Source organism: Apteryx mantelli, chromosome 17 (genome assembly GCF_036417845.1).
Source record: "Apteryx mantelli isolate bAptMan1 chromosome 17, bAptMan1.hap1, whole genome shotgun sequence".
Lineage (NCBI taxonomy): Eukaryota > Metazoa > Chordata > Aves > Apterygiformes > Apterygidae > Apteryx > Apteryx mantelli.
The window spans coordinates 14773101-14791204 of NC_089994.1; the positions used below are offsets into that span (position 1 = coordinate 14773101).

The 18104-nt window shown below is 39.2% G+C and overlaps 1 long non-coding RNA gene across 1 annotated transcript in view; it reads left to right on the forward strand.

Moving 5' to 3' along the window:
• Positions 1-1351: 1351 nt before the first annotated feature.
• Positions 1352-18104, forward strand: part of LOC106489908 (uncharacterized) — a 74957-nt gene continuing 58204 nt past the window's right edge. The window contains exon 1 of the long non-coding RNA XR_010885932.1: positions 1352-1367. This is a non-coding gene — a long non-coding RNA (uncharacterized lncRNA). The remainder of the gene's footprint in view (positions 1368-18104) is intronic.

Below are 18104 nucleotides of genomic sequence, written 5' to 3' on the forward strand. Positions count from 1 at the left end.
TTCATGTACACCGTTTTTCCTGACACGGGAAATGGAACAGCTTCCCCACAGCGGCTACAGCAATTGCTCCACAGGCTAGTGACTTTAGAAAGTATTTGATGCTTTTCTGATTTATTTTAATAGGGTTTAACTGTTGGAAATGCGGGAAGCTCACATGCGCCTGTCAGAATACTCTGCAGAATACTAGTGAGCTCTGCACGTTCCTTAGAGGAAACCCAGCGGTGCAGAAACTGTCGATGCTGCAGACCTGCTGCTTGAAATTTACTGCTCTGCTTATTTAGTAGATCATATAAGGTATTACCAAGGCTAAGATATGGAGTCTGAGTTTAATACAAACTCCATCTGCATTCGACAGCACAAAACCTAGTGCAAATGTATTCTCACATAGCTGAATGAAAATGAACACTGCCTCTGTATTAAGATGCGCTCAGAGATGTGCTATAAAAACACTCCTGTGCCTCTGGAAAACAAGCTTTTATTAAACAGACCCTGGATGCAGTGGGATAAAGTCTGTATTCGGGACAAGATAAACCCTGCTGCCTAGCAGGAGATGCTGCAGGGACAGTAAGGGAGGCAGGCAGGCAGCCAGCGCTGTTCGAGGGGGGTTAAAGTAACCTTCACGCAGCTCTTCCAGACCCACAGAGGCCCAATTTGGGGAAAAACAGCTCTGACTCCGCAACAGAGCCAAGGTGTTAACCCTCAGCGCCACTGGGGATCCTTCAAACGCCTGGTGAAATCGGTATACAAGAAAAACCACACAGAATCTTTTCAGTTAGGCTCGCTGATTGATGGCAAGGCATAACTAAGCCTTTTGCGTGAAACAGAAGTCTTCCATTTTTATGGGTCAGCCTGGTCACCCAGCTAGCGAGAGGAAGATTTCCCTTTCCCTTTGGTAGCTCAAAAAATTACTGAGTGCCAAATATATATATATATATATACGCCAAAATAGCCTCTGTGAACAGAGGCTCCCTATAAAAGTGCGGGGCGTTGTTTAGCGTTGGTCCACCTGCACCTACCTGCTCCATGGGCTGCCACCTCCCTGGCGAAGGGAGACCTGACCGCCGCCCACGAGGGGGCAGGAGCAGTTGAGTGCACCAATCAGAAAAAAACTCACCCCCAGCCTGAGCGGGATTGGCTGAGCCTGGCCAAGGTGGGCGGGGCGGCCGCCCCCAGGAGAATCTGCCCAGCAACACAGAAGGTTCTAGCAAGAGCTGGGTGTTGTAGCCTGAGAGCTGTGAAATGGCGGCAGCGAGGAGTGTTGGGGTTGCCCAGGAGGAGAAGATTAAGGCTGAGGCTTGCTGCCTACCTCAAGAACTGCAGCACTCTAAGGGCCTTTTGGCTCATCCACCCAAGGCCCCAGGACGGAGGTAAGGTTTCCTGTGTGAGTGCGCACGTTTGTTTTTCTCCCCTGTCTTTGATTAGGGCGTGTGGCAGTTCGACGCCCCTTGGCTGCAGCCAGTGGAATTCCTGCGGGCTTTGGGCTTGTGCAGAGGGGCTGCCCTTTGCCGTCGGAGCTACAGCGGAGGGCTGACAGGGTGCTGGGTTCGGTGGCCCTTGGGGCCGGGGCGCCAGTTGCAGCTGGTGGCAGTTGCAGAGGGCCCGGTAACTCAGGTGGTCCTGCCGGGCTGCGGCCTCTGGTGCAGCGGGAGTCGGGCAGGGGCTGACTGGGAACCCCGCGCTGAAACTGGTTTAGGGAGGTGCTGGGGAGAGTTCCCGCTGCATGCAACTGTGAGGGCCGCAGCTTTCCTTTTAGAGGTAAGCTTTGCTGTTCATTTAGGCTTTTGTTAGTTCAGGAATGGCGTGTTGGAATATGATATATTTATCATGGGGTTATTCCGAGTCTTCTGGATATTCCTGTTAATTCATAACCATAGAAAGCATTTTACATCACTTTTTTGGAGCTCTTTTGGCCTGCTCTGCTATCAACCTCTCAGTGTATAACTATAAAACCTTTCAGATTTTTAGCTGGAGAACCCTTAAATCCCACGAGTCATGCCTGCCAAAAGTCAAAGGTAGAGCCCAAGATCAGCCAGGAGTAGAGGCTGGGAGAGCTGCAGAATTTAGGGGTGAAATTGAACTTAGATGCTGCACTGCCAAGTGATTTCCTGTTACGCTCTAGGGCCTAGGCGTGAGCCTGCAGACTGAAAATGTCTGGACACAAGTTGGGAGATAGTAAACAAGCATGTTATTTCAGGCCCTTGGGCTCTGGAGGATGAGAATGGGGAATGCATCTTGAACCAGACTGACTGCCTTTTTCTCTGTTCATGGTCTGGACTTCAGCGAACTCTGAAGAGATTCCTGTTGAGAAATTGTACATGGGGCAGCATGTTTACTGGCGATGTCAGCTGATGTTTTTAGGATATAATTAAATAGCAATTTTTTTCTTTCATTTTCTGTCTCCATACAGAGAGTTGTGAAAAGAGCATGTTGAGATCTATTCTTGGTGAAAGTGTGCATTTGCACTTCTTTTTTTAATTATTATTTTAGCAAGCACTTTCTTTGTATAAATCCACACAGGAAACCTGACAGCATATATATGAAGCCTCTAAAAGCTGACATTAGTTCTCCTGGATCAGTGACATTGCAATAGAAATGGCTGAAGTAAATATTTATTGGATTATTTCTTAATGTTCTGTATCCTTTAACTAAAACAAGAACTAATGACTATTCACTGGATATTAATATTAACTGGATATTAATGTTAATAAAAGCATTTTGAGTTTTGTTGTTTCTGTAGAATTAGTTAATTTGGGTTAACTTCATGCCCAGTAAGGCCTGTCTTCAAAGTTGCCAGACATTTTGTATCTTTAGCTTAGGAAGTATTAAGGTAATTTTTGATAATCAGGCTGACTTGCTTGTCTCCCGTTTCCCTCACACAGATGTTTTCATAGATCGATATCTGTGTGTATATCCTTGCACATATAACTCTACTTTTCCTGGGACTTACTCCGGTAAATTATTTATATCATTACTAGAAACAAGAAAACTTGAGAGTGTTTGTCTTGGCACTATGACAGGCATGGATTCTTTTCTTCTGTCCTAGTCATGGCTGTATCCCTGAAATACATGCCTGATGTACAGAACACACGAAGAGAAATGAAACGCATTTGTTAAGTCATTGAAAACAAGTTTAACTGTCTTACCTTTCCAAGAATTAAATTCAAACTGTTAGTCTCAACTGCTGTTAACTCCCCTGTAGGCAAGACAGTTTACACCGGCTGTTGGTGTGGGGTGTAAAGGTTTACCTTTTCATGCAAAATTCCCTAATCTTTCATTTACATTATGCAGTTCTTTAACCGCATAGCCGTTGTCCAAAAAAAAAGTGCTTCCAAAAGTGCTTCCAAACAATTCACCCTTAGTAATTTGTCAAATACAGAATTTCTTTCTTCTACTCCTGGCTCACACTGAAGCCTGTGGCACTGTCTTTACGTAGTTCCTGATGATGAGATTTAAATGAAAGTTCTGACTGATGTGGCAATGAAATCTTGTGATGGTTTTACTCTGGTTTCCTATGGAAGTGACGTTTAGGCTGTCATTCTGGCTGTGTGTGTCCCTGTAATAAATATTGAACATAAAGGCTAATTTCAGACAAATGTGACTGGCAAGTAGAGGTCTCAGAGACAGTTAAATTCCTAGTCATTTGGGGAGGAGAGAGAAATCTGCTCCACCTGTGGGATAAGCTGCAGTGACAGTTTGCCTTGACTCTAGCATGGTGTAATCAAAAGGAGTGAGTACTATGGTAAATATCACAACCATAGGAAATATTTTAGTCACAACCTTCACCTCCTTGAATATCAATATCTGTGAATTAGCCATCAGAGACAAACTTGGAAGAACTGAGCTTTATTTTTTCTTGTTTCCAAGACTGGGTGAGAAGGGTTGTGTTCTTCATCCTAAATTTCTCTATAATATTCCAGGTTTAGTTATACCATTCTGTTGTCCTTTGTTTTCTCCACAGTTTCAAATGGAGACCATATTCTTCAAGATTTTGTCCGAATTCTTAATCTGGTGTTTCCTGGAGCTGGCATTCCAGATGGTTGTATTTCATGGTTGGATGTATTGGTTCAATATATTACTCCATGAAGTAATCCCTTTATGGAGAAGCCAAAATACCTTTAGTGTCCTTTAAAAACTGAACAAAGCCACATTTTTTGGAAAGGGTCATCTCCTGCATTGTTACCTAATGGAAGTGGATTCATTTGCTGTGTGGCTACGCATCCGGGAGATCTCAGAAGGAACAAATGGATGTTGCCACAGGAGAAGTGAAGCCCTTGAGAATCTGGTTCCCCATTTTAAATTAATTTCTAGCATGCCTTTGCTAGAACTAAAAAATCCAAAAAGCTAATGGATCCTCCAGAGGAAAACTGTCACATTTTTTTCCTTCAGTTGAACCATGAGTTTTAAGATAAAAGTTTCTTTCTAAACTGGATCTCACTGGAGTTCTGGGATGTAAGGAAGAAACAAACCTTAGGTTCAGTCTCTGAAGGAAAAAATAAAACATGCCATGATTCTAGTATGTGATTCTGGCCAAACAGTTTTAGTGAGTTCGAGAATAAATTATTCTTTCTCCTTACTTCTGTTTTTGCTTTATGTCTGAAAGGTTTTTTGTAGTATTTGTCTTTCAGTGTATTCAAACATTTTGTTCTCTGTATTTTGTGAGCTTAACATTGTTTCTAAGGAAACCTTACAAAGCATGGACTATGATTATATCTGTCATTAAGTATTTCTGATTTTTCAGCCCTATTGAAATTACTACCATTGTGTATCAGCAGAGTCAAAGTGCTTTAGTACATCAGCTAATTTATTGACGGCGTGGGTTAGTGGGAGCGTCAGTAGAATGACAATCAAGCAGAGTAATTCCCATGGCTCTCATTATAGTTTTAATCAGGGTTAGCAGAAAAAAAAAATGTAATAAGAGATTGTTCAATCAGACAAAAGTAGTGTTAATCCAGCTTTAAGTTTTGCTATTTATCTATCTCATTCCTAATAACAATCAAACAATGTAGGTAGCATGGATACAGCTTGTTACAGCTGTGACAAATACATTTATTTGCTTTGTTATAATTTACAAAGTTGGCAGATACTAATGTGGGAAATGGATTATTGGTTAGACACACATGCTGTTTATTGCATGATCCTAAGAGCTGCTGAGTGAAGCAGAGTGAAAAACAGATTTTTTAGCCTTGTGGCAGCTATGAAATTCCGAATGAAAACGATTCCTTAAGACTTTTGCTAGAGCTGCATTTAGAAAATGTTAACTTTTTTCTCAACTTCATAAGCAGTTTTGTTTTGAGAATTCTGAGTTCTTTGTTAATTTCTTGCTTTTTGTGATTAAAAAAAGTAAGAAATGAATGGAAAGTTAGATCCAAAATAATTTCTGAAAAAAATCGAGAAGTTTCATTAGAAGATTTTCAAAAGAAGCCTTTTGAAATTTTCAAAAATAACTTACATGTGAATTTTGGCAGACTAGGCAATTCTTCCTGAAGTTTCACGTCACTCTTGTGATGCGGCATCAGCATGTCATTTTTCTGGAAAAATATTTTATTAAAAATTTTGACTGGCTACATATGATTCAGTAGGAGTATGAAAAGGCACAGAGTCTTGGCAAAACTATGGCAGCCGTAGAGCTAGGCAAAATTCCTTTTAATGGTTGGGATGCAAGGTCTATAGTGCAAATAGAGTAGACTATTCATTGATTTCTGGAGTGAAGCTATGTTTTCTACCTCCCCAGATGGCTACTTTGCCCATTTCTGCTGCTTTTCACCATTTCAATTTTAGCTTGGATGATTGTGTGATAAAATAAATCAACTAAACAACACTGTGCATTACAAAAAACAATTTTCAAATATTCAGTGCATTGTCTACTGGGACAGATGGATGTGTTTGTGAAGTACTGGCACAAATCTAACCTTACAGTCAGCACTGTACCAGCTCTTGTGTCTTCCACCCAGTCCCACCTGCCTTGGAGAACTCTTTGTCTCTCTAGCCCATCTAGACTGGGTAATCTAAAAGTAATTCCATGTCAGTGCTTTCCCCTCGCATACTACTTTAGTTTGGCACCAAAAAGATGTATAGGAGATAAAACTTTTAAAATATGTTCATAGAGATAGTTTAGATCACAAGAATAACTCAGTACAGAATGTTCCTGGCTGCTGGAAAAAGAATCCAGCTCAAACACTGTCAGATTTCTGGAATCAGAGAAGCACTGAATGTTGGAGGTAGTTCAGAGAGAAGAGTGGGCTGTAGGGGCTCATATAAAAGGAAACATTAAAAGAGTGAAATATGTATAGTTTGGCTGAGCAGTGGCTACAGAGAGACATAACAGCACACAAATGTTTGAAGGATCTAAGCACCAAGGAGGGAGTGGAATTCTGCATGCTAAAAAGGGATTTATCTAGGAGTAATGGATGAGGCTTTATGCAGCGCATCAGGAAAATCTTTCTGAGAGAGCCTTCAGCTCTGCAGTGCTGGGGCATTAGCCGTGCCTAGGGAGCTCTAACATGCCAGAAGTACTAGGCTAGAATGGGCACTGAAGGCACTTTTCACTACTGAGCAGGCTTTTGTTTTCTGGCAAGTTGAATTTTCTGGATGTCATTCATTGCTTAGTTTTGGAAAAATGTATCTGCCACCTCTGTCAGCTGTTTTTAAATTGTGAAATCTATGCTTCCATTAATTCCAAAGAAGGCTATTTTGATGGTAAAGAACTGAAAGATTCTTGCTTAATCCTGTGTTCTGTCATAATGTGAAGGGCCACTAAACACTGTAATAGAGGAGCAGCATTATGTATGCAAAGGAGCACCTGCATTAAAGGCTTCACCTTGAAGATGGAGATGAAAGGAAGTATCTGTGGACCTTTCTTAGAAAGAAAGATAACAGAATAAGGGAAGGCAGGATCAGAGAGCAAGCACCTATGGTTCCATAGATCCTTCTAACTTGCAGACACTTGACCTTAAAATGATTTGGCATAACCTAGACTTTGTATGGTTTCTACTGAGGGGGAGTCCCCTAGACAGACAGCTCTCTTTATTGAGCCATCCCTTGGCCAGGTACAAATCCAGACAGGGCCATTAAAGTCCTGCCGCATGTGATTTTGTTGTCAAAACTGTTCCATGCAATTTGTCTCTTGATGATGTTTTTCTGTGTATGATAAGACACCCCTCACTTCTCCATAATACCTCCTTTAGCAGGTCATTTTCACACACTGTATAAGATTAAAAACTTACATTATTTTAGTGATTGAATTACTAACAATTTGGCAACTAAATAACAGCAACACTTTAATTACTGTGAAAATGCTTCTGTAACCATGAGCAACTCTAATTTGATGTCAGGCTTAACTGTTCCTTAAAACTGAAGTTATTTGTCCTTGGAGATGCTGAATAATAGCAGATATCTCTGCTATTGAACCTTGTCTGTCTGTCTTGCTGTTGTGTTTCTTTTAAAAGAAAAGGGATACTTTGACAAGGCAAATAATCCCCCCACAAAATTAATGGCAGGAGAGAGAATCTCAGACTAAAATATAAACAATTTCTGCCTTCATCTTTCTCTCAGTTTTCTGTGATACTGGCAGATCTGTAGATGAATTGGAGAAGGAGGTCTCAGTAAATACAGGCAAACTGCCTGAAGTCTCACAAGGATTTTCATGACAGAGAGAGATTAGTGCGAATACTTTACTGATGGGGAATTTTAAAAGAGGCATATATCCCACTGATCCTAATGATGCAGCATTTATTGACACACGAGGAATGTGACTCTGTTACGTGAATTGTTCAACATTACACATTAAAGAGCTGATCGCTTTCCAAAGGTAGTCTATGAAGTTTTGCCAGTGAATTCAGTGACAGCAGGACTTGCTCACTTTACAGTACTGAGAGAGAAAAGAACACAGAGCAGTGCTTCTGCCTAGAAAATGAAACTTCAAATATAATTTTTGGTGAAGGTGGAACTTCAGGAAAATTGGGGGTTCACTTTGGTTATGTCTTCCATAAATGTTGTCCAAATGTCTTTGCAGTCCTGGAGAGTCTCTCTAGGACAAACTTGGGCTGCAACTCAAGAAGACTTTGCATGGCAGCATTCTTGTTTCTAATTTTACCTTTGTCTAGCAAATAAACTTGAAAGTGTGCAAGAAATTGGGTGAGGAGAATGATTTGAACTTAGTGAAAATTTTTTTGGTACCATGGATCAGATAAGATTTCAGGTCCCTTTTATTTGTCTGTCACTACACTCTCTCTTTTTGCTTAATAAAAGGTGCTTTTGAAAGGTTTGTCACCTGTTCAGCTTCTATTGAGAAGTAATATTTTGGGGTGAGAATGAGCTTTTCCTACAAGAATAAGGAATTTAAGAGGAGGATTTTCACTTTTTTTGAAATAGCCCAGCTTCTTCATTGAAAAAAAAAAAGGAACATAATTTATTTGGATAAAAGATAACTGTTTTCATCAAAAGCTGAATATTTTGCAACATTTTGTTTTCTGTTTTCATCCAAAAATGGAAACACTTTCATTGGAACCTTCAGGGGAGAAAATAACAAAATGTAGAAGCTTCTCATGGAAAATGGTATATGTTACTTGGCCAGATGCCTTCTAATTCAGAAATTTTTCAGACACAGAATTAGAAATGGTGAGATCTCTCATAATTTTGCTGAATATTTTCCCTGAGGTTAATGATTAAATTTCAATCCAATGTTTATTCTTTACTTTTCTTAGAATGATGCTTTCCACAAATAGGGAAAGATCTCTAAAATGCATTCTCTTTAAAATGCTATTTAGAATACATATACTAATTTCTGGAAGTATATTTATAGTCTTCCAAATGCTTCTGGAGACAAATATTGTACTGAAAACAGCCAAATTTAGATTTATGCAGGGTGTCTCTTTAATAATGAGACAGATGTATCCACACCCTATTGTGAAAATATCAGAAATTTATTGTCTGTTTTTGCATGGTGGACACAAGGGCAAATCGTGTAAGTAGGTGTGATCCTTGAGCTCATTTGCCCTTTCTTATCCAGGTTAGGATGTAATCCAGAGAGAGAAGTACCTTCCTAGACAGATTTGGTGTTTGTGTTTTGGTGCAGAGCTCAGCCAAAAATTCTTATTGTGCACGATCAATAACTGTGGCCATTGAAGCAAAAGTAGAACAATTAGTAAGCGAAGTGAGCAACATGGGGAGTTGAATGGAGCAGGCTGGTGAGGAATGACACACATAGATGCCAGCAGTAAAAAGTGGGAAAATAAAGTAGAACATCTGTCCAATTTACCTAATTGTGTAATAAAAGAAATCTTGCTTCTTAAAGTAGCACACAGAAAGCTTGTGCACAAAATATTCAAAGCATTGCACCATTTGAGAAAGGGAAAGGTGATAATACCCTCTGTTGCTGGAAACCTGGCTGGCACGTTTTCTTTGGGTGAAGACGTTTTGGTTTAGTAGACTGAATGCAAGTCAGACCTGGTTTCTATTCCCAGGTCTGCTACTAACCAACTGGGTATATTTTCTCCAATTTGTGTTGCTCTTTCCCTGTTTACCTTTTCTCTATCTTGTCTTAAATTTCAGACTCTTTAGGGAAGAGTTGCTACAGCTCACTGTGATCTCAGTCTTGGCTGGACTTGGCAGGTGTTACTGTAATACAAACAGAATCTCATAATTAAGAAATCCAAGATGATAATTTACAGTAAAAATTGTTTTTCATATGAATACTTAAACTGAGAAATCTGTGCTCAGATATCGTGACAGCATTGGATAAGTAAGAATAAAAATTTAGCAGAGTATGTGATAGATACATGGGAGGGAAAGGGGTCTTGCTAAAGTATTAATGGAATATCCTGTATGAAATTTTTTCAATTTCATACTTGAAAAAAGTTTAGATATGTGTCATGAGACGATGTGAAAGAGTAGTGGGTATGACCAACCAAAACCTGTGAAGTGAAATTCAAAAGAAAATGCTAGATTACGAAATTCCCAACAGACTTTTTTTGCCTAGATATCTCTTACCTGGGAAACCCACAGTGGGGAAAAAAAACATCCTGATTCAGGGGAGAAGCAAGTTTTGAAACACAAGCATTTTCTGCAAGCTGAAAATTCCAGAGTTTGACTCAGGTGATCCAGCACAGTGTGGGTAAGTACTAATCATGCTGAGGCTGATATATGTTGCATTCTTTACTGTGTCAAGTACTAGCAAAATACGAAGAAGCAAAAGTTTCAGAGTTGTGTAGGTAATTAAGCTTTGGATTCCTAATAATGATAAAACTAATTTTATATCTAAAACATTGGACAATGCTCCCTTAGAGAACAAATGAAGAGAGTGAAAATCCTGTAGACAATGAACAGTGAAAGCTGTGTAATAGTCTTATCATTTTCTGTAGCAGCCTTGGTTGAGAGAGCTGTAATTAATTATAAGAAAATGACAAATGGTCAAGGCTGTGCTGAAGTCAGTGGCTCTGGTGCTTGACATTGTAATGTGGCTGGGGAAAAGCTTGTCAAATCAGGGTTGTGTTAATTTATTAGGCAGCTATGCATGCCAGGCTGAATAAAAGGAAGAAAAAATACACTCTGGGATGTTACCCCACATATTAAATATTGGGGAACTTTGATCATGTGTATACTTTAAAGAATAAAGTAATTTTACTCACCTGACTTCTGTGCCAGATGCTTGCTTACTGTTCACTCACACTTCACCTAGCAAGCCACTGCCAAAAGTCTGTACATGGTTATTGGTTACCTTTCCAAGTATCAGGGGAATAACAGTCTTGGGTTTGGCTCAATATGTGGTCAGATGCTTGTCAGTAAGCTACAAGCATTTCACAACATGTCTGGTTTAATTCTTAGCAAAACCTATGTTTCAGAATGTTTCCTTCAGCTCCTCTTCTTCTTTATGTGCTCTGTGAAAATCAAGACAATCCCATGGCTACGTTGGTGCGTTAGCACTTAAGCATGTTAGATTCCAGTCCTGGCTATGTTGTTGATCTCCTGTATGACCTTGGGTCACTACTTACTGTGCTTTTTTAAATTTCTGCTTTTCTGTCTTGCCTATGATTCATAATGACAGGAACTACTTTTTTGCTGTACTGACCCCAGCAAAAATTTCAATGGGGTAAACTCATGCAGAAGATTAATATTTGAACATAAAGGTTAATGCGCAGTTTGCTTTCAGCATGCCCTAACATGCCTCTTACCAGGGATTTTTATTTTTTATTTTTGTATATCCTAAAAATGTGGCAAAAGCCTTTGAGTGAAGCCGAGTGAATAAAATGTGACAAGCAGCGTCTAAGAATCTTGGGCCCCCGTGTTCTTCTGACACTAATATGCAGTCCTTAAAAAGCATCATTGTATTGTCAGTCCTTAGAGAGTATCGTTATACAGTCCAAACAGGCTTATGTAGGAAATGGACATTTTTAAGGCCATCAGATATTCTACTAATTCTCCCTGAGCAGCAGCCTGTGGGCATTTAGCACAGATGCTACTAAAATTGTGATATATTGGGAACTTTGTCAACAGTCCTAAAACCTGCAATTCCAGTTGCATGACCAAGTATAGGGAGAAATTATCATAAAACATGATAAAAACATGATTCTTACAGGCCCTTAATCTTTGTTGATCTGTGGCTTGCCTTAGAAACTTTATGTATAAATTTTTGTAAGGGTGGAAGAGATCCACATATGTGGTCACACTTATATTGTCTTCATTTTTCTCTGAATATTGGCTGTCCAGGTGTTTAGTTACATTGTGTTTGACTGGTATTATGTCTTATACCAGAATGTGAGGGTGTGTGATAGTGCTGCTTGTGCTGGCTCTCCAAGTGGCTGTCACCATCTCATCCTGCTTTTAACCAGTCATTAGACTGTATTGAGAAAAGGTGACTGATGCAGCTGACCCCTTCTGCTCTCTTGCAGCATGTTGCAGATTAGGGCATCTTTGGCTGAATGTTAAGCGTACATCTACTGTGATTCAATTCTAAGCAGTGCTATAAATCTGTCTATATAGATGTCTAAGATACGGTTGACATGCAAAAATTGTTTGAAGTGCTGAATTGCCAGTTAATTTCTTGGTTTGCCCTAGAGGAGTCTACATTTCCACAGAAGTGTGTGTTCTCTTTTAAGCACGAGTCCAGGAGCTGGAACTCCAGTGATCCAATGATGTGCACTTTGCTTCCACTGGCAAATTTTGTATTCAGAGGATTCTCACTGTTCCGTTTAGACATGGGCTGGTATGGCCACAGTCCTCTGGACTGTGGGGTTTTTTGTTTGTTTTTTGCTTTAAAAAAGGCTATGGAGCTTATAGCTAAAAGCTGTTTGTGGATTGCTTTTAGACCTCCTGATATCCCACTATACTGGCGATGAAGTCCCAAAAGAGCCATTAGAGTGGTGCCACAACACTGCAGTAGCAGAGCAGCCTACTGCCACTGCTTGCCAAGACTTGAGAGAGAGACTGAATACTATGGTACTTTTGAGACTGGCCACCCTGTAAATACTGAGCATCTTGTGCAGACCAGTTTGTGCTCGAAGGGGACCATTCAGACATCATAACACAGTTAGAATGAGTGGATTCTTGACATGGATAAGAATCCTCGTGTGGGGCAATGCCACTTGCACATTAATGGCACAATTAAAGCTGGCCCTGAAGCAATTGGCAAGCCAGGATGAGTTTTTTTCTTAGTTAAGTTTGCTGACTGAAGATGATGAGTCTGTGTTTTTATTTTTTGTTGCTGAGGCTCAAGACATGAAAATGTGTCTGAAGTCTTTCATTTCCACCTATTGAAAATGCTTTTAAAAGGAAATAAGCAGATGGCTCTCATTAGCACAAGAGTGCTTTAATCTTTTGCACATTTTAAATTTTATTTTCCTTTCAATGTTTGTAAGTAAATTGGTATAAAATTAAGACTTCACCAGAGCAATTGAATTTCACACATTTCAGTCCATGAAAGAAGTGGACTCGGTCCAAATTGCAACAACTGATGTAATCCTGGCATCACAATTATCTATTATGATCAACAAATGCATTCTAAGTGAATGAAATGCAGTGAGGCTGGCCCTTACACATCTTACTCAAGCAAAACCTGGTGTATGACTGGGTATCTTGCCTCTACAATTCAAACAAATAATTTTTATTTTAAACTCGAAAAATACAGAACTCATCATTTTAAGGAACGCATGCAAGAAACTGTGGATAGAATTTGCTATTGGTATAAATTGGCAAAGTTGCATGGATGTCAATGGAGCTATATAATTTTCACCACAAAAAACTGCCCCAGTAGCATGCTGTGGGAGTCAGCTGGCAAACATACTAAGTTACCTAGATTCTTCATATGGCTCTCTAGCTGAATAGTGCTCAGCCTATGGGTGAATGGGATCCTGATGCTGCATTCTGAGGAAACAGAGGTTCTTAGACCCTCTCTCTTCACAGCTTTGTGTCTTCAGCTCATTCTTCTGCAGTTCAGGCTTATTAAATTCTGTTTCAAGCCAGGGTGTATGTCCTGAAATGGCTGATGCCACAGTTTTTGGTCCTGCATGTGTTCAGTCAAAATACAATTCCTGAGTGAATTAATATAGGAAAGGCAGTGCTTTCTAGATATTAGAAGGTCCTGACTTCCCTTGAAGTGTTATCATGAGTTGTATTTCATGTCAGAGTGATCCATAAGACATTGTCCAGGGAGCATTCCTTGTAGCACTGTGCTGAACAGCTTAGAGTTAAGTTATGAATGGTATTACATCACATCTTGTGAAAGCAGTGTTATCAGTAGGTTATTACAGAAGCAAATGGAAGGTTTCTGATACCTATCCTGTAAACGGTGCTACATTTTTAGGGATTCTTTTTATATAATAGAAGTTGAGGTCTCATCCTCCCCTATTTATCTGAGGAAAAGGTAAGGTTGAAAATTGGAGGCCTAGTAGATTCGCAGCAGCAGAAAATGAAATTTAAGAGGCTTATGAGGGAAGATTTTTGTTCCGTCTGTTTAAAAATAGAATTGGGTATCGTATGGTGAGTTTTCTACTTCCTAAGTCACTTTTTTTTTTCTGAAAAAGAATGTTTATTTTTGGTGCCACTCTAGAACATTCTGATGAAAAATTAGCTTAGGGTTTCAGTTACATTGAGGCATTTTATTTTGAGCTTAGCCTTTTAAAATATTAAATGTTTTAATAGAAAATGATTCAAAACACTCATATTCTGATACTATCTAACTGCTTTATTTTGGATGAGGGGAAAGTGTTTCAAGCAATACTGTGTCAAAATCAGAATAACTTTAAAAGGTTCGGCATTTTTCTTTAATTCCTTTAATTTTTAAAATTAGGTGCAAATGATATTACTGCTGACATCCTTCAAGCGATTTTCATGGAAGCAGTTCAAGTGTCATCTTGACACTCCTTTAGGCCTCAAAGTTTTATAGATGTCGAGTGGTCTTGTAGACCATCCTTCTGCTTTATGGCAGGATGAAGTATACTGTGTTGGTCTAGAGAAATGTTTTTCTTTCTTGTTTTTCAACATCTGCAATGGTGGACAGTCCACACCCTCTGAAGCCAATTTGTTCCAGTGCTGAAATAGCCCTGCCATTTGAAAGCTTTTCCTGCTGTCTGCCCTTGAACTTCCTTGCTACATTTTTCCCTTATTTCTTTTGTTCTGTCTTTAAGGGTGAACATACTGTTGTCTTGTTGTTAACAAGTGCTTGTTCCTGTATTTAAAGATTGTTGTCATGTTCCCCCCTCATTCTTCTCAACCTGTACGTATTTGTACTTACACATGCATGTACATACAGGGTGTGTCTAAATAAAAACATGAAACTCATTGTTAATGATAACCACTTGTTTGAACAAAAGTAAAAAAGTGGGGCCCTCAAATATTTCAGAAAGCTGTCTTTTATTTGCCATCTGAGATTTCTTGCATGAACCAGATAGCATTACTACAGTGACAAGTCAATTATATGCCAACATTCTTGCATGAAAAATAATAATTTCCAGCAGAAAGCAGTCATACAAAGTGCTGGATAATCTGAATATCTCTGACTATCAGCTGTGTACCTGTGAATTTACAGTAGAGAGCACTGCCTGTTCCTTATGATACATTTGAATTCAAATATAGATGTCCTTTTGGGGAGATGCCCTTTTTATAAAGGGACCATCATATTACAGGACTAGGCTCTCATTTATACTGGGGAATGCCTGTGCAACAGGTAGAAAGCCTAGTCCTGTTGTTTTAGTAAATTAAGTTTCAGAAGAAGAATGTTACGCAGAAATTACTCAGATTTTCACACTTGTATTCAGCAGCTGGCCTAGTGAAATAAGAGATTCGGCCCTGTTTTCCAGTTAGTTACTGACTGGAGAAGGTACTATGATGGTCCTATAATCCAGAATAGCCTCTGTAACCGTATAGTAAAGTCTCAATTATTTATTCCTTCAGTTCATTAGTGGCTAGATTCATCCCTTTATGCAGTCACTGGTAAAAAATTATTAAGGTTATTAGAAAGAGGTGTTTTAGGATTAGCTAACAATTAGGTAACCTTGGAAATCCATTCTCATAGAAGCAGCTGCTGCACTCACAGCCTCAGTGTGTCAGAAACATCATGAAAATAGGTAAGATGCAGTATCCTGAAAAACAGCCCACAGGGCCAGTCTTTAAGTTTCTTCATATGCTGCGCATCCGCATATTCATTGTGGTGTGTATATATGACCCACACTAAATTCAAGGTACTCTGTTCTATTTGTTACCATAATTCCATTAACATGTGGCATAGTGATAATGAATCTTGTTTACCTAACTTGGTATGAATGTCTTATGGTTAAAAAGAATAATTTTTTATATTCTAGCTAGAAAATGTCTTTACTACACTGTTTATTCACCTATTTTGAATATTAAGTACCTCTTGCCCAATCAAAAATGCAGCTCATGATTTATATCCTTTAAGTCTAGAACCTCAGATGGTGTAAGCTAGCAATTGTTTCCCTAAAGCTGTTTATGCTGCCAGAGTATCTTTCCATTTAAATATGTGAATTCTCATGGAACTATCAAAATGTGGCTTTTTCGCTGAAGCACATTTAGTATAAAGTATTGAACTAGAATTGCCTTTTGACTGTGCTTGTTTACTCATGTTCAGAGATTACTTATTTCACGTTCTAAGGGTGAAAAAATACCAGGTCTGATCTTGGATCCACTTAGCTCTATTTCATGCTTTGTGTAACTTCATGGACCCTAATGGAGTTACTCCTCAATTACAACAATGTGAGTTAGATCAGAATCAAGCCACCAGCTTTATTCTAAGCACTGCTAGTTGAACTGAAAACTACATAACTAAATTTCAGCAGCAGTTATCAGATCTCAGCATAACAGATAAAAGGGCACTCCCAATAGCAGAAATCCCTTTGAGCTGCAGGAGAACAGAAAAAGGCAATTATGTGAACTGCATGCTGTTCTGTCAAGAGCAAACATTAGAAGGACTCCACTGAAATAAACTTGCTATGGCAATACGATTTCAACACTGCCTGTAGATTTATTTCACAGGCTCAGAAGAGCAAATAGAAAAAGGGGAAGAGGAAGATAAATGAGAACTTTAAAAATAAAATTCCAATTAAAATTATTGACTTTTCATTTTATATGAAAAATGAGAATTTTTTTGAATAGTCTTCCCTGTCTCATTCTCTGCACCTGGTAACAAACAGAAAGGAAAACCTGTCATTTCCTAGTAGGGGTCTACAAGCTCATGAGTTCATGAAGGGTTATCTGAGACTTTAACATCTAATCTAAACCTTTAAGTGAGATGATTTATGAGGGCCTTCACATAAAACTCTGACAGTACCAATTGTATTGTTCATAGATACTTACAGAGAGGATTTACTGGTGGTTTTTGAAAGGAACATAAGCCATAGCTCCATATGAGACTCGGGCCTGCATATCTGAGGGTAAAATGTGCCCCAATACTTGCAAATATTGCCATGGTATTTCCTACATTTTATCCAGTTAAATCTCATGTGGAGAGAATTTAGATCCCTGCTGATATTTAGCAATTACAGTCTAATGCTTTGATTAGTAAATGGGACTTGAAAGTTGACAGCAAGCCTATGGACAGCAGAGTTTTGGGTTAATACAGGGAGATGAAGAGTTCCAAAAAGATAATGCAACGGAATGAGAGTGGATAAACTGCTGTGTGGTGCAGTTTGGGGTTGCCAGTGTTTCTCCACACTCCTTTGAAAAAAGGACCTAATCACAGGACCAAGTTTGTTCTCATAGCACATGGGATGGGATTCGCCTCACCTAGTTGAACGTATCTAAAAGATACTTGTCTCAGCTAGCAGCCTAGGCCAGCTCTTCTGTCTGTTGAGGCAGGGGAAATAGGCTCCTGAAGTGGGTAGGTGATCCCACTACTTTTAGGCACCTCTCAATGACTGGGATAAGTTGCTCTCTGGAGATGTGTTGGCCACTGAGAGCTGACTTAGTCTTAAATAACTAACTTTAAAATAGCTGCAGGCAGGTGAGATGAATCTATCCTTAAGTATGCCAGTCTATGTTGATACTACCTCACCTTTTTTTTTTTTTTTTTTTTTTCTCCTTCAGGTCTCATCAAATCCATACAATATACAAAACTAACCTGACAGAAAAATAACTTTGACGGGACTTGTATAAATCCATTGCTATTGCTTATATTGCCACTTCTTTTTGGATACCATTTGACTTGACCATTTTAATTTTAAAGCTGTCAGCTGGTTTCAAAAACTAGGTTTAAAATTCATTTTAACCACTTTGTTACTCAGGAAGTTTTACTAAGTATCCTGTACAATAGAAATTTACACATAGATGGTTTAGAGTGGAAAACTTCTAGATGAGTTCTTTCTAAAAAAGCATTAAGGCAATCTGCATTTTCATTTGGAAATCAGGGTGTATGTGCAGCAGAGTTAAACTCCATGCTGAGCCCTAGTGAGAAGTCCCATTCCTCAGTGTCGTATTTGCCTTTAGCTCTACTATGTGAGGAATTAGTCCACAGCAGTGATCAACAAAGGTAATCTGTGCTCCGTAGGGCCACAAGAAGTGGTTCACTGTTGGTAAGCAGAACTACGTCACCTTTGTATGGTTGATCCTAATGATGTGTGCTGGGAGTTGGGAGGGCTTGGAGGATCTAGAAACCATAA